General features: G+C 46.6%; 1 protein-coding gene across 1 annotated transcript in view; it reads left to right on the forward strand.

Moving 5' to 3' along the window:
* MAPK12 (mitogen-activated protein kinase 12) overlaps nucleotides 1-23,538 on the forward strand; it is a 431,974-nt gene that overhangs the window by 180,668 nt on the left and 227,768 nt on the right. The gene's annotated exons all lie outside the window — the stretch shown is intronic.

Consider the following 23,538-nt stretch of genomic DNA (forward strand, 5'->3'; position numbering starts at 1 on the left):
GTCCATTCAAAATGAGCCCTTTTCAGAAGGCTTCTATCACCCTCTATTACCAGAGCTTCATTTGTAAAATAAAGTGTGACCACTGAACTGCTGTTTTAAAAAATATATATAATAAGATTTCCCCAGCACCAGCCAAGTGAGCTTGTTTAATTTTGTCCCAGTAATTATGTAGACTGGGTGAGTTAAATCAGAGAGAAAAGGTGATGTGTGAAATGTTTGACCTAATTTCAGCCACTGATAATTACCTGTTCCGCATCCCAGTCAATCTTTTTTTCCCCACTATGGCACTATACCTAGAGGCCGGCCATATGAAGATCCAACTTGGTCCTCCTTCGGCAGAAACAGTCCAGCCCTAACTGCAGGCCTTATCCCCAAGTTGGGAGGTACATCATCTGGCAGTTTCTTCTGTTTCGTCATACACAGGAAAATATCTTGCCTCTTGTATTCAACATGTCAGCCCTTTTCAGCCGTCATAATGGCCTGTAAATGTCAGCCTAGTATTAGGCCCGATCCATCCTTTAAAGACCACTCAATGTTATATGGGAAGGTTTTTAAAAAAAAAAAAATTCTTTGCTCAGTTTATAAAGCCTCCTAATTACGGATGCACTTCATGCACCCTGCAGTTTGGAAGTTGCAAAAAACGTTGTTCTTCCTCGTGGCTTATAGAATGATTTTCTATATATGGCCATACAGTAGCTTTCAAAGCCCAAACTAACGTCATCCAATAAAGGAACTTCGGATTGCCTCTTGTGATTCATTTTTAGTCATGCAAGACAGTCAATAGAAGTGTTTATTTCTGTACACTGGGTGAGCCATTGAAACGCTCGTCTGCTCTCATGTGCTAGTGTTTATTGTTCTTCTTAGTGGCAGACGTGAAACATTAAAGGATGCTGCTTCCGGTAGGCTGTATAGAGTGGATTTCATGTGTGGGTTACTTCAGTGACCGGAATCATGTTTCAGTTGTGGTTTTTGGCATATTTATGTAAACGCCTGCCCGTCGAGGAATAATGACCGCTGAGCAACATGCAATAAGGGGAAAATGGAGTCGGAACATTTCCAATCTCGGGCAGTAGCAAAGGCCTTTTTGATAGTGGGTGTCCTACTGCCAACACTTCTGACGTGACCTCATAAGTAATGCTTTTGGGGATTTTGAATGGGCAACTTCTAGTCTCAACCCGTGGTACGTTCCGGCTATCCAGGCCAATGAACGGCGTCCTTGAATGAGGGGCGCAGGTGTGGCAGGAATTCTCTCCAACACGCTGTTGAGACCTGCTGCGGAATGTTTCGGGTGAAACGTTGCTTGACTGGAGTCTTTAGCTTTTGGTTCCTGTTTCTACACGCTGCATGCTTACATAGCACATCACTGTTGTCTGTCACGTATTTTTCATCGAGTTTGAGCTGCATACATTTTCTGTCCATTTCTGTCATCTCAGAACACATGTAACATAGACTGGAAATACTTTAAATGTGCATCGGAGGGCATGGAGCTTTGGTGGGAGACGATTTGAGCATATATAAGGAGTTAGGTTTCCAGACTGGGAAAGAAATTATTCATTGGATTACAAAATCATCACACACTTGCACCATGACCTTTCTTACTTTGTATTCAACTGATTCAAATTTGGATTAAGGACACTTGAGAGATCACACTATTGCCCTGCAGCCGTGGTCTTACACCCACTGGAGTGGTGGCAGAATGAAGACGACAAACTATGTTGAACAATGGTAAAGGTACATAAGACATGAGTATTTCAGCTCTATGAAGGCCCATCCGGGTGGGAGTCGTAAATTGGTCATTTGGGGCTAGGAGAGGAGTTAGCAATGGTGACCCACATAGGGCAGCTAAGGAAACACTACGATACAGTAATGGGATTCGGCTCGTCAAAGTGGTGCCAGACAAACCTTTCTAGTTTACATGATATCGTTAGGGCGACAGGCACTCTGCAAGTTAGAAGGTGGGTAGTTTTTAGCCCAATGTGCAGTTTAGCAGGGTGGGGTGGGGAGTTTCTCATGGGATGGCAGTTTTACTGTTTTTCAGGTTTGTTGCATATTGTAACTTGTATTAGCTCAGTGGAACAGGCACAAGGGACGGGGACAAGGGACATGTGGAAATGGGGGGGTCGTGGTCACTCCCTCAACACATGCAGGAATGGCCCTGCACACACACTGACACACAATGGAGACCCACTCACAGCTATCACTGAAGGACATAACGTGGAACATCAGTGGACTAGGTAACAAAATCAAGCGGTCCATAGTGCTAAAACATCTCCGTAGGCATGCCCCGGACCTAGTTCTACTACAGGAGACCCAACTGAAGGGTAACTATTAAAAGGCTTTGGGTTCACCCTACTGGTGCATGCAGGCTTCACCTCCAGTTCAAGAGGGGCAGGCATTCTTATTAAAACCTCAGTGCGCTTCATTTCATGCCATACAAGGCACGACTCACTTCGCAGATTCGTGGTGCAAATGGGCACTTGGGAGGGCCACACACTTAACATTTGTTCGGTATATGTGCCACTGCAGTTCCATGCAGAGACCATTCCGGCACTTAGTGATCTGCTGGTGGAAATGCCACCTGGTGTCCTCATTTTATGGGGAGACATGAACGCGATAATGGACCCAGAGAGGGACCGAGAATCTAAATCCCCCAGCGGTAGCAAGCACAGCTTGCTAAGGGCCTTTGTAGACGCGATGGGGCTGGTAGACCTATGGCGTGAACATATCACCAATGCACAACAATTTACCTACCTTTCTACTGTACACAGTAATCACTCCCGATTAGACCACATACTCACTCATCATCTGCATGCTGGCCAATTATATTTCCCCCGCAGGAGGCATTCTTACCCTATTGTCGAGGTATGTGTGGCCTCAATAGTCCTCAATGGTTTTCAATACTTAGGCATCTATACTATGTGGGATGCTAGGGAGTTCCTTAAGAGAAACTTGCTCCCTTAACTAGATCGCCCTAGGAGCGACATCTCCCACTGGCGACGCTCCCGGTGTTCCTGATGGGCAGGGCTGTCATCTTCAAGACCCTTCCGCACCTGCTCTATGTTCTGCAGAACACCCCATACAAAATACCTCCATATTTCTTTAAGAAAGTCAATAGTGGACCCGGTTATATGCGTCTTCCACTGGGAGGAGGGATGGAAAGATCGCATATCCCTATATGCTGATGATGTACTATTCTATATGGCATCCCCTAGGCGCACCATCAACAGGCTCCTAGCTATCTATGAAGTGTATGGCAAGCTCTCCGGTTACACCATCAACTGGACTAAGTTGGTCCTATATGCCCTACACGCCCCCCCCCCCCCCCCCCCCCCATCACAACTCACAAAGGGTTGTAGTCTGCAAATCGCAGAAGGATGCTTCAAATATTTGGGAATATATATCACATCACTACCTAGGGAATTCATGGAACAAACCCCAAACCACCACTGAAAAGACTCCGCCAAGATGCAAAACATTGGCAATCCATCCCATTGACACTGCTCGGAAGAGCCGCACTCTTTAAGATGATGGTGCTTCCCAGGTTTCTCTACACCCTGCAAAATACCCAGTTTCCCGTTCCCCCAACCTATTTTAAGGCAGTTGAGGCAGAAGTAAACAATCTGCTTTGGGGACAGAAAATGGCCCGCAGAGCCATGCAAAAACTGATAAAAGGTTGGTACGATGGCGGAATCGCCCTTCCGAATATACAAATATACTACTGGCTTCTCAACTGATCGTACTCAATCAGTGGTAACACGTCCCGCAAACTGACCCAGCGTTTCGCTCAGACAGACATAGCTTGGGAGAGGAAGGAGTAATGAGAGCACTTTATACAAAAACGTGCAAACCACCACTAATAGGACCTACTGCACACACAGTCCAAATTTGGCACATAGCACTAAAAAAACTAGGATGGACTGGTGTCATAACACAGCTGACCCCCACTTTGGGAAACACAAAAGCTAGGTAGACTCAGTACTATTAAGTACTTCAAATGGTGAGATTCCATTGGAATCTCAACGGTAGGTGATTTATGGAGTAAAGGAGAGGTTGTCACCTTTACCCACCTCCAAGATCAGTACGAGATTGCGCCCTCCGAAACATTTAGGTATAATCCGATCAGACATGCACTGAAGAGGGCTATTCCAGCAGCCACCATACTCCCGGAGGCCTCCCCATTGGAGGATAGGCTCCTAACAGAATATATGGACAAGAAGGCCATTTCCCTCACTTATAAACAAATCATCAATAATGGACCAGATCCCACAAAATCTCTACGTGAAAAATGGCAGACTGAAGTGGGGGACCGAGATGAGACAGATTGGCAAGAGGCACTTTCCTCCCCATGCGAAGTGGCGATGTCCGCAAAATTACGATTAGTGCAATTAAAGATACTGCTCACATTTATTTTACAAGAGTAACCCTACATAAGATAGGGAAGGCTGATAATTCTCTCCGCTTGAGACAATGCGGGACAGTCCGTACCTTCTACCATATAATATGGGCGTGCCCAGTAATAGTGACCTACTAGGAAAAAATTATGTGAGTCCATACACAAGATAGTGGAGGGACTGTTGAGCCGGAACCCAGGAGATGTCTCTTAAATATCTGGGAGCCAACGGTCACAATTGGTATGATGTTCCTGAAACAAAATATAGCCAAACACTGGGGATCACAAACTGCTCCGACGTATCTGGAGGGGTGCAGAGATATTGATGGTGCTATGGTAGCAGAAAGGGAAGCATACAAACTAGGGTGCCCCAAAAAGGGGGAACGAGTGTGGGGAACGTGGAACGCTTACAGAGGGAACATTTGTGCTCCACCTCCGATCGAGTCAGAAACAGACCAGAGCTAATATAGGTGGATGTGAAACCATGTCGGATACAGTCTCAAAATATCAAATGTAATAACTGTATAGTTTTAAGAGAAGAACCAATGTAATGTGAAGCGTGCTTTGTATAACAAGACTTTAATTTGTAACTGTATTATCGCAAGTTTAACCTGCAATTAATAAAAATAATTTTTTAAAAAGTCAATAGTGAATTGCGGCAACTACTGTGGGATTGGGTAGTTTCAGAATTGCACTCTGTAAGCTCCAAAGAAGGGTATATAAAGGTGGGCTTGCAGTCCCGGACATACACAAGTACTACTGGGCTGCCCAGCTGATAGCAGTCCATGACTGGGTGTTCCCGTATAGGTCTGGACCGGAATACTGCATGGATCAAAAGTCCATGGGCAGCCGGGGCTACCTACCACTACTATATAGGTGAAGACGGGAGGGAGAACTGCTGACCCATACTCAGACGGTAGTAAGGGCATGGCGAGTAACTACTAGATTCTTGGGATGGGACGGTAAACTGACAGCTTTGGCTCTGATTAGATTTGAGGAACCGCAGAAATAATACAGGATGCTAGAACATTTTAGACATCTATGACAGGGGCATGCACTGAGGCGACACATACTAGAGGGTGAACAGTTGCCAGAGTCCGCTCCACTGGAGGATCGCCTTCTTTTAGATCCTATGCCAGACATAGCCATCTCTCTGACCTATAGATAATTAATGAACAACTCCCATGACCCTTTGAAGGTGTTACGGGAAGCATGGGAAGGAGGCATTGGACTGATTGAGGATGACAATTAGGTGGAGGCAACGTAGTACCCTAGAGATGTTGCTATTCGGGCCAGATTCCGTTTAATCCAGCTGAAGTTACTTCATAGATCGTACTACTCTAGATCATTCCTACACTGGCTGTGGGGAAGCAATACAGCCCTGACACCAGGGGATGAGGCATGATAGGTTCTTTCTCCCACATATTGTTTGACTGTCCTGAAATGCAACAGTACTGGAGGGGAGTGGTGCAAGTTATGGCCTAGGTCATGGGACTCAACGTGCCATTGGAGGCTCGGTGGCTACTACGGAGTACAACGGATGAGGAACTGTGGCTTAAATATCAGAAGATATGGCTAGCTCTGGCCGCCGGAGTCGCTGAGCAAAATCTAGTGCAGGTTTGGGACGCGGGTGGACCCCCACAGGTTGCGGATTGGGAAACTGACTTGGACTGGTGTCAAAGGGTGGAACATGTGATATATCAGTCGGGGCTATCCAAGGAAATGGGAGAATGTTCAAGACAATTGGCACAAACTATAGAGGCTAGTGAGTGGTGCCACACAAAACGAGTGACAGTTCGGGCGATAAACCAGGGTCATGGATTTGACTTTACTGGGATGTTGATGTGCATGTACGTTGGAGACCTTTAACTAAACGCTGGTGAACTTTGTTACGGTACTGTGACGTGTACCTCTGCAATGCCTACTATGCACATAACCAATGAAGTATGTTTGTTGTACACCGAACAACTGTTTAATAAAAATATATATTTTTTAAGTGGATTATGACATATAAACATATAAAGATTCATTTTTTTTTACCTTTAACTGACTTGTGGATATGGCAGGGATTCAAGGCAAACGGTGCATTGAATCTTATTAATAACAAGGTGGGAAGTAGTAGTATTGGATTTACATTTCAAATCAAACAAAATAAAGTTTTCGAAGAAAAACTAAAGCTTTTACTGCTGCTAAACTTGCAGAAAACCAGTATTGATATACTTTGTACCCACCTGACTGTAATTAAGTAATTACTATTTACTTTTACTGTAACTTAGTTGTGACACATGCTTCAAATTGCGTCTTAGCACTAAAATAAAAAGCAAACCACAACGATAATGCATAGATTTGCTAATGGTTTAAACATTTTTGATTAACTTTTTTTATTTTGGGGGAATCTTTTCTCTTTCTAAAGAAACTGAGGATTTGTTTTTCTTAGTTCTCTAAATATGTATTGATGGGAGTCAAGAACATAGCTCTTAAGTGTCCCAGGTGCGCCTGAGTAGCTAATCCTTTCCAGGTATTTTATTTTCATTCTGCAGCTGTGTCAAGTGCCTTGCGCTCCAGATTAGAGTAACACGTTAGCGAATTCCCTCACATCTCTCCACAGCGCAGGAGATTAATTACGAAAATTAGTTGAGTTCAGCAAGTTCTTTAAGGATTACACACTCTTTGTTTAAAACAATTTAATACAAGCCTTTGCAATGCAGTCAGTCTCGCAATTATCAGATTCGGAGCTATTGGTATTGTAAATTATATATATATTTTTTTACCTAGGGCAAGTATGCCCGAATGAGAACCTGGGTGCGGCCGATTCTGCCTTTCATGTTTCAGAGATATAGAAAACGAGCGTTATTAAATGATGAGATGTTTAGGGGTCTATTATCAAACAATCTACCGTGCCGAGTGCTATTTAAACAAAAAACCTTATTGGGCTTTAAATTCTTGGGAGGGAGGGGGAAAGCCAACACAGAGACCCATTTTTGTTTGTGAAAAAGGCTACTTTATTGAAAACAGGTGCATATCACAATGTCCAACCTAGGCTTTTACCTTACTAACTAAAACCTCACTATACATAAATTCACTGAACCTCCATTTCCCCCACCCACCCCTACGATCCCCACACAAATCCCCCACCCTGTCGATAACATAACATTCCATAACCATCCCATTACACAGTATTGCAGTTCCCAACCACTACCCTCTACTAAAAACCTACACCCCTACCTGCCTTCTTGCAACTACCTAACCTCTAGTATAAACTTAGCCTATCTGCCTAACCTTTCCTTAGCCCTGCCCACAAAACTTCCAACATTTAACTAAAAACTTCTGCCAATGTAGCCAACTTCTTAAAACCCCGCCACCCAGGAAAAAGCGAGAGTGTAGGTGGTGACACCACCTCCCCTTTTTTCTGCCCCGTGCCCTGGTAGGGGTGTTCCCTGAACCACCCTAGTCATCAAATGAAATTAAATGAAAATGGGTTTTGTAAAGCGCAGATAGTTGCCCGGAGGCGTCCAAGCGCTGTGACTAATAGGTGTTCTTACAGATGAGCGGATAACACAAGAGGAAGGGGAGGGCCTATTTATTGAACAAAAAGGTTTTCAGTTGTTTCCTGAAGGAGGTTAGGTCGGGATTGGACCTTAAGTGGGGTGGGAGAGTGTTCCACAACCTGGCCACATTTAGGGTGAAAGAACGGCCTCCCGCTCTGGTCCGTTTGACCCTGGGCACGATAGCCAGAAATGCATTGGCTGAACGCAGCTGTCTGCTAGGGAGGTACGGGTTGATTAGAGGGAGATTGATTGCTGGACCTGTTTCCCAGAATGCCTGATGGGCAATACAGAGGGACTTAAAGCTAATCCTGTCCCTAACAGGGAGCCAGTGCAGTGTTTTCAGTCCAGGTCTAGCAGAAAGCCTACGGGGAATTTGCAGTAGGGTGCGGGCCGCACAGTTTTGAATGACTTGTAGTTTTCGCAATGTGGAGTCGGGTGCTCCAAGATAGAGTGCGTTTCCAAAATCTAGCCTGGAATGGATCAGTCCCTGTACGACGGTTTGTTTGGCCTTGAATGTTAACAGGGGAAGTATCCTCCTTAACATTCTGAGAAGGCCAAAATAGGTGGCCGACAGCTTGGTAGCCTGATAATCTAAAGTCAGGGACCTATCCAGCCAAATGCCCAGGCTCTTAATGGCATTCTTGGGAGCTGGAGGGGAGCGCAGACAGGCTGGCCAAATCGAGTCCACCGAAGATTGAGCCGAGCGTCCCAACAGCATGATCTCTGTCTTGTCCCCGATAAGCTTGAGACAAGACAGGGCCATCCAGTTGTTCACTTCGCTCAGGCTGCCTGCCAGATCCACCATGGCCGCAGAGCCCTCAGCCCACGTCAGAGAAACCACTAGCTGGGTATCGTCCGCATAGGTAATGATCTTAATACCATATGGACGGACGATCCCAGCCAGCGGCCTCATGTAGACGTTAAGCAACGTCGGGCTGAGCGAGGAGCCCTGCGGGACCCCACAGCCCAAAGGTCTGCTGGTGGAGGTGGTATTTCCCTCAAAAACCTGAAAGGTTCTATCACTCAGGAAAGATCTGATCCATTTCAACGCTCCCCCCGGATTCCAATGTCATAGAGACGCGGCAAAAAGATTTCATGGTTCACTGTGTCAAAAGCAGCGCTTAGATCGAGGAGGATGATAGCCGCCGATCCTCCTCGATCTAAGATTCCTCTAGTTTCCTCCAGAACTGCCAGCAAAGCAGATTCCGTCCCGTGTTTGGGGCGGAATCCGTTTGTGAAAGGTCAAGCAGCTGATTGTTTTCTAGAAAATTGGTCAAAAGACTGATATATTTCTCTAGTATCTTCGTAATCCAGGGGAGCAGGGAAATAAGACGATAATTACTGAAGTTATTTATGTCCATATTAGGTTTCTTCACGAGTGCCCTCACTCTAGCCTCTTTCCATGCTGGTGGGACCGTGTTAGTGGAGATTGAGGTATTAAGTACCTCCAACATAACAGGAAGGATGGTGTGGCTAACGGCCATTAGGGAGCTCGGAGGTGCAGGATCACAGGGAGAGCCTGATTTTACTTGCCTCATTAAAGTGGCAAGTAGGTCCGGATGTAGTAGAGGGAGCTCAACCAGCACAGATGACAGATTACCTAGTTTATCCTGCTTAGAGTTTGCCAGGATATCTACTGGGGCATTTGAAATGGTGTTTGAAAATGATGAGTAGATGAGATCCACTTTGTTGTAAAAAAAAGTCCGCTAGATCATTGCAGCGAGCTTGTAAGTCTTCACTATTTACGGGGGGCTGAGGTAGTTTAGTAAGACTCTTTACAATCCAGTAGATCTCATTAGAGTTAGAGCTGGCTTTGGATATTTTTTGTGTGTAGTACAGGGTTTGAGCTTTCTTTATCTCCTTCTTGTAGTCACTGATGGATGCAGCATCCTAGCAAGAACTTCTCTAATCTCCGGCAAATACAAGTCCATCCCCAAATGGGACAAATGGACCCCCTCATTCCTGAAAAATTCCACTGTGTCAAACTTAATCTCCCTGTGGGCAATCCTGAAAAACCCCAACTTGCGCCATCTCTGTATTCGGTTTCCTCCTAGCCCTGTCCACTGCCCCCGGATTAACGGCACCCCTCCAAACCCTACGCAGAACAAACTCTGTCCAAATTACAGAGCTCCCGGACCACTGGCATTTCAACAGGGCCAAGTCCCTCTTCATGCTTCACATATGGACCAAACCCTTCTCCCGAACCATGTCTTTTCCCCCCATTATAAATCAACAAAATGTCGGGTCACCTATCAGCCACCAACATCCCATTCAATGTACGCAACAGTTCTCTCCAAAGCATGCCCCCGCCCCTTCCACGAAACTTTGAATAAATCTTTATTGAACCGCAAACTTTCCCCGAAATAGCTGGCCCATGCCTGGACCTGGGCCCAATCACAAATGAATGGCCCACTATCACTATTGTCATGTCACTGGTGAGGGGGCCCGCAAACTAACCTGAAACAGAAAAACTGCATGAACAAAGGAAAAACACAGCGCCAGGCACATATCTCCTGTAGCAGTCTGAAGACCATCTTCCCAACCTCATAATGTCTTCCCTCCCCCGTCCCCTGTTCCTTGCTTCAGATGCCACCCCAATCCTGAAGGAATGCGTCCCAAATATCCTGCTGGGGAGCCCTAGCGCAGTAAGCACTTTACGCAATGCCGACAATACTTGAAAAGCAGTCAATCTGCGTCCATCTTTGTGCTTGAACCCCCCCCCCCGCCCCCGTCATGGCCCCCTGAGAGCGCCCTCCATCGAGCCTCCCATCTGCAAGGACAAGTTAAAAGGGGGTCTGCTGCTTGCAAAGATACCCATTTTCCCACACCGCACTGGTCCGTCTTGAATTTACGCAGCCAAATGCAGACCTGATCCCACCGCGGATCCACATCTGCGCAGGTAATACCCCCTGCATGTTTCTGACCCAACAGTTTTGACACCCGGAAAGCTCCACAAAACATCCACACCATCAATGTGGAAAAAAAGCGCTCTTCAACACTGTCCCTACAAACACCTTTTTCGTGCTCCTCGTATACTTAGGACCACTTCTTAGTCCACGCACCTTTGTATGCACTTAATGCACCTTCCTGTCTGTCCCAGTCTCCCCACTTACCCCACTCCACAGCCTATCCCACTTTCCACCGCTACCTGGCCCCGCTCATGCATGCCCCCTCGTGTACCCACTCCGCCTCCAGACCCCGTCAGCCTGCAGCAGTCGGTCCACCAGCCCCGGATCCTTGAACCGCTGGCGCTGGGTTTCTCGCACCGCCTCTGGGTCTCCGCCTTTGTCGGCACGGAAGAGGTCTAGGTCGAGCACCATCTTGTCGCGGCTCTTCGGGGGCTTGCTCGCACGCCTCTGCTCAGTCCTTGTCAAAACCCAACCGGCACCGCAGAAGGAGACCCGAGAGAAAAGAAAGTACCACGCTTGCGCACCACCGAGCACGCCGCAGCAGCGCGACGCGTGCGCAGAAGAACACCCGGCACCCGGGCGTGGTGCACTGAGCAAGCGCTGCGGGGGCAGTGCAATGCGCACACGCAAACAACCGCGACAGAGGCTTCTGACAAGAGTTGCGCAAACTTATGTCACAGTATGTATTTCTATAAAGGTTATATTTAGAGCTGTCGTACTCACCTAGGTGACAGGTATCCCCTTGTGTCTTCCTCCCGTCAACAAAGCGCAAGCAGTAAAATATCCTACAAATAATTTTGTTTGCCTGCAGGAGCGCGGGAACAAATGGATCGCTGACGGCGGGAGGAGGGCGGGATAACTCCACGGCGAGAGGAGTGGGCGGGAGGGAGGAGGCACGGACAACGGGAGGGAGGGCGGGGGATAAACAAATGGATCGCTGACGGCGGGATAACTCCTCGGCGAGAGGGAGGGTGTGGGGGGCGGGACTTAAAAAAAGACACTAACGCCCCCGAATCGCGTTCCGACGGGGAAATAGTGATTGACAGCCAATCTCTTCCAATGGCTAGCCTCCATTTATAGAGCTAGCCAATGGAAGACAGAGGCGGGACAAAGCCCCATACTGTAGGATCGTAAGATTTCACCTGGGCGGAGTGCTACGGCCAGGCGAAACCTAAAAAGCAGCAGCAACAGGTTGGAAAAGCACACACCGGTAGGAAGCTCGTGCAGAAAAAGGGAAGTGACGTCTGGCTGTGCGTACCAGTTAGGAGCCAGCAAAGAAGCGGGACACTGGACTGCACCAATGGTAAGCAGCAGCCAGCATCAGGTGGGAGCTATGTCACATTTACTGAATACTACAGTCTTGCAGATGGCACATGGGTGCTGCCTAGGCTCGACCTAAAAATGTGTGAAGCCCCTTAGCTGCAAGCTGACAATCCGAATACAGAACACTGGTGAAGGCAGCTAGGATTCAACCCCACTCCTCGTGAACGCCTCTCATTTTAGGTAACCATAAGTGGCTGGTTATAATGAACTGTGGGGCCTGGGCCCCACTAATCGTTTATGACCAAACTACTCCTTTTTCAGGTTGTGCCTTCCAAACAGGTTGCAAAAGACCCTTTGTGGTCTTACCAAGAATATACAGGGGCTTGAAGCACGCCCACTACTCACCATTGGTTGGCTTTCCTATATCTCTCATTTGCCTGCTTCTTACTCATTCATAAATTGGTTGGTCTTGTGTTTACCTGTCCCATGGAGCAAATCTTCTTGGCAATGTCTTTTGAATGGCTGGGTTTTATGCGCCAGGCTGCTTGCTTTTCAAGCACTACTTTTTTTAGGTCTCGCCTAGACGAAAGCAAAGCGAAGCTTTGCTGTCTAGGGCGAGACAACTTATGTTGTTACTTTTGGGGGAATGTGGACAGCAAAGTGCCACGCGCTTTTTCTTGCCGAGATTGTACCTCGTGAGCGCGCACATCGCCGTGCCTCATATTCCCATGCGCCAAAGCCCAGCGCACGGGCATCTCAGCACAACGATACTCGCTCTGGAGGGGAGGGGAGGGGCGGGCACCGGCAACGGCAATGTGTCTCGACGCCCCTCCTCTCCCTCAACACACTCACCGGTTCTGGCGGTGGTCGGCGCCGGTTCTGCCTCTCGGACGGCGGTAGCGCTTTGCGGGGCTCTCTCACCACATGAGAGCCCCGCCTTCCCCATGCGCCCGGCCGCTCTTCACCCGGTCCCCCATCTCGGGACCGGGACTCAATCAGGAGCCTTCGTGGCTCCTCGGACAGTAGTTCTCTCTCTCTCTCTCTCGCCGCGATGGGGTGGGACTTCCGGTTGGGGCCACAATGGGATTGGCCGGCTGCCCAACCGCTTCCGGGTCGTCGCAGGCAGCGCGGCGGCCCGGCGGGGACTTGAACAAACTCCTGGGCTGCGGTAGTGAATTAAAGGCACACGAGGGGTGGGCTCCCTCCCTAATTTAAATATGCCGCTAGCGGGCGAAACCCGGAGTGCGGAGAGTACGGAGAGTTTGTGTTTGGCGTTGGGTATGTGAGGAGCAATTTAGGGGCGGAGGGAGGTGGATGGTTAGTTGTTACAATGGTTAGATAGTTTGGATGGCTAGATGGCAGGGTTTTTATTGCGTGATTTGCACCCATCTCATGAGAGCAGCCTTTTCCACACACAGAGATAGCTCGTGTGTTTGCACAGGAGCAGTCTCGCCCGAGTGCATCTAGGTGGATACAAAAGACAGAGGAGGCGTTCAGCGGCAGCTCACAGCCCATGGCAGACATGTGTGAGGCCACCACTCTGCCTTTAGGTTTGGTTAAAAATGGCATTGATTTGTTGGTGATTATCAGACTGTGTGAGTTTACAGGGCTCCAGTAGGCAGTGATAATCCACTTGTATCTTCCTGCGCATTCCTGTGAGCTGTCGCCACCGCCTCCCCAGCTGCCATTCCAACCCACCAACACCCCTTAAACATCATTCTTTCCTACTTCCTGACACAGGTTTCGATGCCTCAAGTGCGCACTCTCTTCCGGTCCACTTATCTTGCAGTCTTAGTACAGAAGAGGTTCATGGCACTTGTCACACGCCATGTCCAAACTGCACCCATCACAGCATGTTCTGATGCCCACCACCCCCTAGTAAAGTTTTGTATTATTTTATGAACGGCACTTGGAACTTACATTTACTTTTATCCCCGTGACAAAAAAACTTTTATAACTTTTAAGTTCACCATGTCAAGCAGTGACGTTTCCATCACAAAGGACGTGTCTCAGGAACACCTTCTTATCACGTAGAGCATGTCTTGTTTGGTGATTGATGGCTGCCCCTCAGCTTAACATTGGCAGTAGGTTTTTTTTCCCCTACGAGTAGTATTGTATTTGTTTAAAATTTGCATGTGGGTATGGATCAGGTGTGTTATTTTTATAATTAGTACCTTTAATGCACAACTTTGAGGTTAAAGTATTCAGTATAATATGGGTGATGGAGTACACATGCAGCTAAAGAAAACTACAGTGTACACACCTCAACTGCTTACCTATGAATTACACAAGGACACCACAACGCATGAACCATTCCTCAGCCGTATTTATGGAGGCACTATTTTCTCCAATTGGTTTGTCCTCTCAGGACAGACTCACTCCTCTTCTTCTCTTTTTTTTTTTAAAGCACACATTTGCAATTAAATAGGTCTCACATTTGCAAGAGTTTAAGCTATCAGCATTGTAAATGACATGGTCTTTTATATCTGTTTTAAAAACAACACATAAATAAAAGGCATTGTCATTTACAATGCCAATAGCTCAAACTCTAATAAATGCGAGACCTATTGCATTGAAAATGCTTGTCTTTTTGGTCAAACACTCCACGATTATCTGAGTGTTCGCACTGTCTCCCGTGGGCTGCTCTCGCCTGCTTTGATGTTGAGCTTGCTCTTGTTTTCTCCCCTGTTGCTTTCTCGCCAGTGTGCTTCTCTCCCACCTTCTCCAAGTTGCTCCACTGCCCGTTGCTTTTCCTCCCGACTTACACCGTGTTTTGTCACCCACCGTCGATGTTGCTTTTACCACCCGCAACATAAGTGTGAATTAGAATAAGTAAAATAACGTATGATATTTTCACATGACATTTTGTCCTATTTTATTGTATTTGTGTTGTGCTCACACAGTCAGGAGTCCTCTACACAGCACTAATACAAAAAAAACTGTGGCAAACTTCTGGGATAACAGCATGTGGTTAATACGTGAAAATGCACATTATAAATCACAGATTTACATGAATATAGAATATACACTGCAAAGGTTTTAGCTGGGCTATAACTTGGATGAAGGGTGCAATAAGGTGGTGTCTGACCTTTGTATAAATTGACATCGTTGCTAATTCTTTATGCTATTCTCCCACCTATTTTTACTGCCTCTCTTTGGGGTTCAATGGAAGGCAGCTTGGTTGTCCACCACTGGTTGGCTGGTGCTAGAAAATGAATAGGAGGGCCTTAGTGAGGGGTAATGTGTACATTCTGGGGTCACTTCCCCAGAACATCAGCCGTATGAATCGTGGCATTCTTGGCAGCTCCCCTCGATGGATGCTCTTATAGGATGGCCCCGCCAATAATTTAGTGAACCCAACTCTTGTGATAGTAACCTTTTCTGGCCCTTATCGAAGTCCATCAGTGATGCTGAGTAGCTGTTTGGCTGACTTTCCGAAAACTCTTTCCAACTCGCTGAAACTACTCGCTTTTTTGTAATACTATTTTTATTGAAATTTAGTAGAATGGAATGAAAAGCATCACTACAAGATCAAGCATTGTCCTAGGGTATCTTCAAAATACTGTTCTTTCAGAGAGGCATTGAGAGCTATAAGTGGGCTATCGACGTCATGACTTTTTAAACTTGCAACATACCACCCCCTCCTGCCCCTCCTCCCTCCCCGGTTTTGTGCTGAGTCCCAGCAGGTGGTCCAAGATAAGTTCCGAACAAATGTTCTATGTGTGTTCATGAGGCATCCATCCCTGAGCTCTGGGTTCCTCCATTCCCTCCCCACCTTAGAGAGGGCACAGTGTGCACCTCACGTCACTTCGTCCCCAGCGGTGGTCAATTCACAGTTTCTACAGCTCGGACAGCATGGCACCGCAGGCATGCAAGTCATCCTCTAGCTTATCTTCTCTATGGATATGGCTCATTCGCACTTCTTCTGCAAACACCCATTCAGAGACATCTTGGCCAGGATGTCGGGCTGAGCCATTTCATCCCTCTGTTTCACTTCGCCAACAATAGACAAAGCAGTACAAGTTTCCTACTCAGTTTAATATTTTTGGGAGTAGGAAGCAGGCCAAACAACTGATGAACCTCGAGTAGCACAGCCCACCCAGAGGCCCTATTTAGGGTTTGCAGTATTTCCTGTCAGTAAGGGGATAGGAAGGGGCAATGCCATATCTTGGGTATAAAGTCCGCAGTCTGGGCCCCACAACGTGTGCAGCAGGCTGGTCCAGTGGTGTATGTAGCATGTAAGGTTTTTGGAGTTGGGTATGTTTGGTGTATGTAATTATATTGCAGCAACTTGAATTGGGTGTTGGAATTTAGTGTCTGTACTCCTTTGTGAACTTCTACCCAGTCTATAGGAGTAAAGGGTTCCCCCAGCACCTCCTCCCGCTTGGTCCGTATCGGCAGATTATTGCGCAGCTCCCTATAGATGTGGGAAATCAGACCGCCGCCTTGGGCCCTAGCTAGTAGTGTTATCTGAATGTTTGATTGGGGTACTGTGTCGGGAAACGTTGGCCACAAAATATGAGCAGTGGTTAAAATTTTAACATATTGAAGGAATTGCCCTGCACCCAGTGAGAATGATTTTATGGCTTCTTCACATGCTTCTTCTCATGTGATTAACTGTCCGCCTGGATAAAGGTACCCCATAGGGTCACAACCTCTGTCCTTCCATCTCGACACCGAAATGGAGTCTGCAATTATTAGGAAGGGTTGCACAACCCAAAATGGCACGTCTGAGGCATACGGTGCACGTCTAACTACCCTCCGAACCACTCAGCTGTTCAAATAATATAGGGGTAGGCGGGAGGGACTCTCAATCCATTCAGTAGCAGAACCGGTAGGAACCATCCGTCATGAGTGCCACATAGGACCAATTTTTCCCAATTGCCCTCTGTGCAAGTTGCATTTGCACTGCAATGCAATGGAGCTCAAGATGCAAAACCTCTAGACCCATTCTCCCTGGCTTCATGCCCTTCTGAGTGCAGCAAGCCTGACAGGTCTATGTTTATTACCTTAGAGAGTACATCTACTATAAGGCTATCCAGAGTGCGAAAGTATTGCCTTGGGATCGCATACAGAGTGCTCTGGAGTGCATCGAGGCAGCGCAGCAATTCGATCATTTTTGCGATGGCTGTTCTGCCCATAAGGGACAGAGTCGCCTGTCGCATATATATTAAGGTATCATTGGCATAGAGGGAGACCACATGATTGGTCTCTCCCAGCAATTCCCTCCATGGGCCTATCGTCCTAAGCATTCTCTCTGCATGGGCTGGATGGCATTGGAAATCGGGAGTGGCTATCGGGAGTGGCAAGAGGTGTCACCCCTCCCTGGTGCCCCCACATGGCCGGAAGGGCTCAGAGACCCCCCCTCTTTCTCCCCTCTCGAACGCACCCTGGTGCAAGTGTCAGAATAAAGGATCAAAATCCATTGGCTATTTATAAGGCCCAGGCTCAGTTTTTATAAGACATGCCATAAGCACATCCAGTTTAGGGAGTCGAACGCTTGTTCAATGTCTAATAATGCCAGGGCATATGCATCGTCTTGCAGTTGTGGGGTATGACATATGAGACAGGCGTAATAGATTGTCAAGGGTGTTGTGTTTCGGGATGAATCCCGATTGGTAAATACGTATTAGGGCTGGCAACAGAGTTAGTAAATGTGCTGCCAGTACGCTGCAAAGGATCTTCATGGCTATATTTAGGAGAGATATTGGTCGTTATGCTGAGACATTCATCAGGTTTTTTGCCTGGGTTCGGCAATCGGCACCTTCACAATTACTGCCAGTTTTCAGGGCCTCTTCATATACTTCCAGAAACCTGTCCGCAATAGTGTTGGTGTATTTCTGATAAAACTCCGCAGGCAGACCAACGCTCACAGTTTTGAGGCACATTATCTCCACAATAATTTCCTCAAGAGTGATCGGCCTTCCAGTGTCTCGCTAGCCTCCAGGTTATGAGCGGTATCTCCTCTAAGAGGTCCTCGAGTTTCCCCAACAGAGGATTCAGCTGTTCACCCTATGTATTGAGTAGATGGGCATGAAGTAAACTGTTAATGTCTCTCTTTGTGCAAAACAGGGCCCGTGTCATTATACAAAGTCAGGATAGGGGACCTGGGAGACTCCTGTCAGACAAACCGGGCCAAATTCTTTCCTGTTTTATCACCCTCCATATTCAGTCTCTGGCATTAAGCCATGTAGGTGACTTTTTTTAGTCTGCGCCAATCCTCTAACAGCACCGCCCTGGCCTCACGCCAAGCGGTCATGTTGTAAGGGTGTGTAAGAAGCATTGCCTCAAGCCTCCACAGCTTTTTTTTCATGCTTACCAATATATCACTCCAGCTTGCGCCAGACCCCTTAGGTCATTTTGTGAAAAACCATCTGTAGAATAATCTTAATTGCTTCCCAATCTAGAGCCATGCAACTCATGAACACTTATTTTTGGCATACTAATTAATTAGTGTCTTGTTGACTGTCACTGAAAACAGTGGATCTTTCAACACGTCCGGCTGGAGGCGCCACAGAAGGATCGCCAGACGCCCGAGCTCCAACCCGAATCGCAGCAGGACAGGGGGAGTGGTGTGACGCTTTGTGCCAACTCAGCGGAGACCAAACAATAGTCCAGATGACTGTGAGTTCCTGTTACGGGGGTATAACCGGAGAACAGCCTCTTTGTCGGGTGTCTATCCCTGCAAGCATTGTGGTGGTGCAAGTTGTGCATCATGTTCCAAAGCGACCCAGTCGAGCAGGGTTTTGTGTGGTCCCTGGGAGGCTCCCGATCAATTTTTTTTCCCAACAAACTTTATTGATTTTTTCATTAAACATTCGGTAGGACTATCCATGCAATGGAATCAATCGTTAATGATTCATGTCCTATTATTCAGCATTGTGGCACATTCCATAACCTTCAATAGCGTCTGCATTATGCTCATCGTTTGTCCCGCATTTGCTCAGTACCGTTCCTCTATTAAGCAATCTCTACATGTTTAACAAAGCTGTTAGCAAACGATCCCCATCTATCCCCCCCTCCCACTTTCGTTCTGCCCACTTTTGTTGTCTGTGTGTATTCTTGTGTCCTATTTAAACAATCGATGTTCTATAAGTTTAGTGATTGTGGCGGTCACTCATACCTAAACAAAACGGCGATGGGAGGGTCCAAGGGGATATTTACCGACCTAACACAGCTACAACCCCCAAACAAGACAATTTCAGCAAAACGCAGAGTAGCTGTGGGTCAGGAGAAAACAGACTGTCGACTAACTATGTATCTGACATAAGAAGAATGTTGAATAGAAACACATATTTTGAAAAAAAATGTATGCGGAAAAAAGGGTGTGACAAAAGGTCAACAGGATACTTTCTGTATGCGAAAAATACCCATCAGTTATCGACCGATACCGCCCTTGTCATCATCTGGGATCCTTCACACCAAGAAGGGTAGATGTTGTAACCACTTCAAAGAAATTTTTCTTTAATTGATCAATGTGTGCAGGTCCGGACTGGGAGCCAAAACCGGCCCTGGCAAAGTGCTCGGCCGGCCCCCCCTCCCCACTCGGGGGAGTTGGAGGTGCCGCCGAGCGCTTTGCTAGGGCCGGTTTTCGGACGATTTTGTTGCAGGGCCGATTTTGCAGCTATGCTGCAAAAACGGCCCTGTAACAAAATAGGCCCCATGGGCTCAAAACCGGCCCCCACCCTTGCAGCACACCGGGGGATTGCCCGGTGCCCGCTATGGCCAGTCCGGGCCTGAATGTGTGTGTGTCCCAGTGAATTAGAAGGTATATGGGCATATGGTGACAACTGTTAAGCAGTGCGTGTATATGAGTGAAAAAATAAGGAAATGAAGTGCCAAAAAAGACTAAAATTGGAGAGAAAAGAGGAAAAGTAATTTTAATCTGTACCTCTCTGCTTCCAAATCAATAAAACCAGTGCAATGTAGTAGTTTCAACAAATAGCTACTATGTACAGTACCAGGTCAACATGTTTCTGCAGACTGTTGGACCCTAGTAGGTGTCCGCTGCTTTCATCAGGACCAGATGTCGCTACTGCTCGTTAAGTGGTGAGTAAAAGAAATATTTAAACGATATCATCTGGGTATCATAGGTATAGTCATTCTCCTAGCTGATGGTCCACGAATCAGGAATAGCAGGATGACCAAAGTCAGATACATAGAAAGACAGACAGAATACAAACCGACATTAGCATTTGGATTAGAATTATCTCTGTTTTGGCCAAATGTAGGATGTCAAATCAAGATTTTTATACATCCCCAGTGTCAGCTATATGTACACCTCATTCGGGTATCTGTCTCTCGCTTACCTAATTGGCAGGAGAGAAAAGCTCCACCTCACCTGGCTGCGGCGCAGGTAAACAGAGCACCGCTCTAGTTAGGAAATACAAAAAGGAGAAAATTACACGGACATGTCAGTAGAGACCAACTTCACACACCCACTCAATCAGGGTGAGTACCCCTCAGGGTAACAATTTCTTCGCAGAGTTTTAATTAAACACATATAAGTCTTGAACCCCTTTATCATCTTTAGCCTTAACGGGCAAGGGTCTTTGCCCTCAGGTGGTAACACGCAATCAGGCAAACAGATCAATATCCGTTTCATGGAGGCACAACTTACACCCTCAAGACGCAAGGACCCCATATCTCTTGTTGTTACTGTGGCAATCCACCATGCACTCAAAATCAGCAACCGTTATCAGATTGCCCAGACCTGTAGAGCCGCATCATGAGCGTACACGGTCTCACCAAGAATATAATTGAATTCTTTCATGCCAAATAAACAATATTGGTTACGGCGCTAACAACCTATTTTCTCTTGTAGCGCTTAAAAGTTATTATTGGTACAAACAAAGTGCCCCTTGTTTGCAAAAAGCCACAGCGTTGTTACCAAAACAGCGCACATCTTATCTCCGTATGCATGCCTAGCCGCCCACACACTATATTAAGCTGTTTACAAGCTGGTAAAAGGTGCTTTCATCATTCCGCTCACCTGACCGTCAGTACTCCAGGCGTCCCTCTGGGCCGTCTCGGGGAGGTACCCGGTCAGCTGGCAGGCTTGTATTTAGTTCGAGTTCCGGCGGGGGAAGATGACATCACGCACGTCAATAGCGTGCTATGTCCGAGGAATCATGGGACATGTAGTATGAGTGTTATCCACGCTACTCAGAAGCGAAGTTTCTTAGCGTGCTGTATATTTAAAAAAAGTAGTAAGCAATACAGAATAGACGTTAGATACTATCTACAATACGACTGGGTTAGACGGTCGATGGTCATTTAGTAACAACGGGCAGATAGTGTAAAACATTTAAAAAAGGAGAGAGAGTCCGTATGCCCAATGCGAGTATGTATTTGTTAACAAGGACTTATTGAAGGAAAATTCGTCACCTGTATATCCTGACATCATAGTATACAGGGTAAAGAAACATACAGAGTCAGGTAGAGGAATCATTTCCACACGTTGATTATTATGCTACCGATAATGTAGACAGGTAGAACAGCCCCATGTCCGCAATAACTCATTACAAGCGACTGTTAATATCAATTCGTCATCAGTATAATACTACAAACTGGAATCCCAAATTTGAAAGTCAAATCAAAAATCTCAGCTACAAGAAACGTTATAGGCTCTGGGCCTCACGATGACACGATATGAAGCCCAGTATTAACCATGTTCACTGCCTAAGAATAGCACCATTCTGTTGGGCCTCATCTAGATCAGTATTATTCGAGCATGTATTATAGAGAGGACCACTCTTTAGTACGGGTAGATATTCTCTGGTTCTTACAACAAGCCTATAACGGCCAAACCACTGGTGTCTGGGTAATCAGTGACTGTTCAATAAGGCTTAAGGTGTTAGCAGGATCCATTCTAATACTCAAATAGAGCTATTGAATGAAAGAGCTGTATTACGACTGTCTATCGAATCAGATGGAGCAAACTACTGTCAATCCTCACAACCTCTGATCTTTAAGCGCAGGGATCCCCACTCTGGCAGCTTACAAGGACATCCAAGGGATGTCTTCATTCAAATCCCCCTTATCTGAATTCAGCTTATACACCCATTTTTGTTCTTTTTTTTTAAAGAAATTTGCTCACATCAGTCACTTGTGTGGTTGTGATCAACAAGTCCAGAAAAGCTAGATGGTGCTTGTCATATTCAACTGTAAATCGCAGAAAGTTATTTCTGCCATTCAGCCACTCATGGAAATCTACCAAGTCCTCTACTGTCCCTCGCCACACCACGAAAACGTTGTCAATGTAACGTTTCCAAAGACGCAAAGAATTGTAGTACGGGTTGGTGGGCGTAAGGACGTGATCTTGTTCGAATTTATGTACATATAAGTTCGCAAGACTTGGGGCAAAAACACTGCCCATGCTGGTCCCAGACGTTTGCAAAAATATGGTGTCCTCAAATTGGAAGACATTTTCTTTCATTGCCAGAACGGCAAGACTCATGATTAGAGATACTGGGGTGATGGAGTTTAGATCTCGTGCTAGTAAGAGATTCTCTATTACATCTAGTGTCTCGTCTTGCGGGATGGATGTATATAGAAATTCTACATCGAAAGACACTAGCCAATCGGTGTCCATGTCAAAGTCTATCTCATGCAGGATTCTGAGCACATCCTTGTTGTCCTGCAGGAACGTAGGCATCTCTTTTACCATTGGTCTTAAGAAAAAGTCCACGAAGGTAGAAAGGGGTTCTAAAAGAGAGCCTATCCCCGATATTATTGGGTGTCCTGGTTGTGGTCGTTGTGCTTTATGCACTTTTGGGAGCACATAAAAGTACGGCATAGTAGGATGCGCTGCGCATAGGTATTGTGCTTCACTGGTGGTCACCCAACCCTCCGACAGTGCCTCTTCCACAATGTGGCCTATGGTTTTAGATAGCCTCTCTGTAGAATCGACAGTGAGTGGTCGATACAACCTAATGTCATTCAATTGCCTGAGGCATTCATCACGGTAGGTGACGGTGTCCATCAGTACTATGGCCTCACCCTTATCAGCCGGTTTGATCATCACCGAGTCATCTCTTGTAAGACTCTTAAGAGCATCCTGCTCTTTCTTGGGAAAATTAACAAAAGGTTTGTGATTTTGCTGATAGTCTCTTGATGTCACACTCGACAGCTTCTTCGAACGTCAAAACCTTAGCCGGAAGACCCATCGCCAATGGATTAAAAGTAGAGGGTCTCTTCAGACCAGTGTTGTTGTCAATAGCCATTGAATCAAGATTTTCTTCATTCTTTTTGGAAAAAAGAAAATGTAGACGGACTTTCCTGAAAAACGTCCCCATCTCAACTTGATTGAGGAGGGGGTCTCCTGTGTTGGTATCCACAAAGCCTAGTCCCCTATTCAGTACTTTCTCTTCAATGTCAGTTAGTGTAGGAGTGCTCAAATTAATCACAAGGCTGTCCCGCTGTTGGC

Source organism: Lissotriton vulgaris, chromosome 1_1, assembly GCF_964263255.1.
Source record: "Lissotriton vulgaris chromosome 1_1, aLisVul1.2, whole genome shotgun sequence".
Classification (NCBI taxonomy): domain Eukaryota; kingdom Metazoa; phylum Chordata; class Amphibia; order Caudata; family Salamandridae; genus Lissotriton; species Lissotriton vulgaris.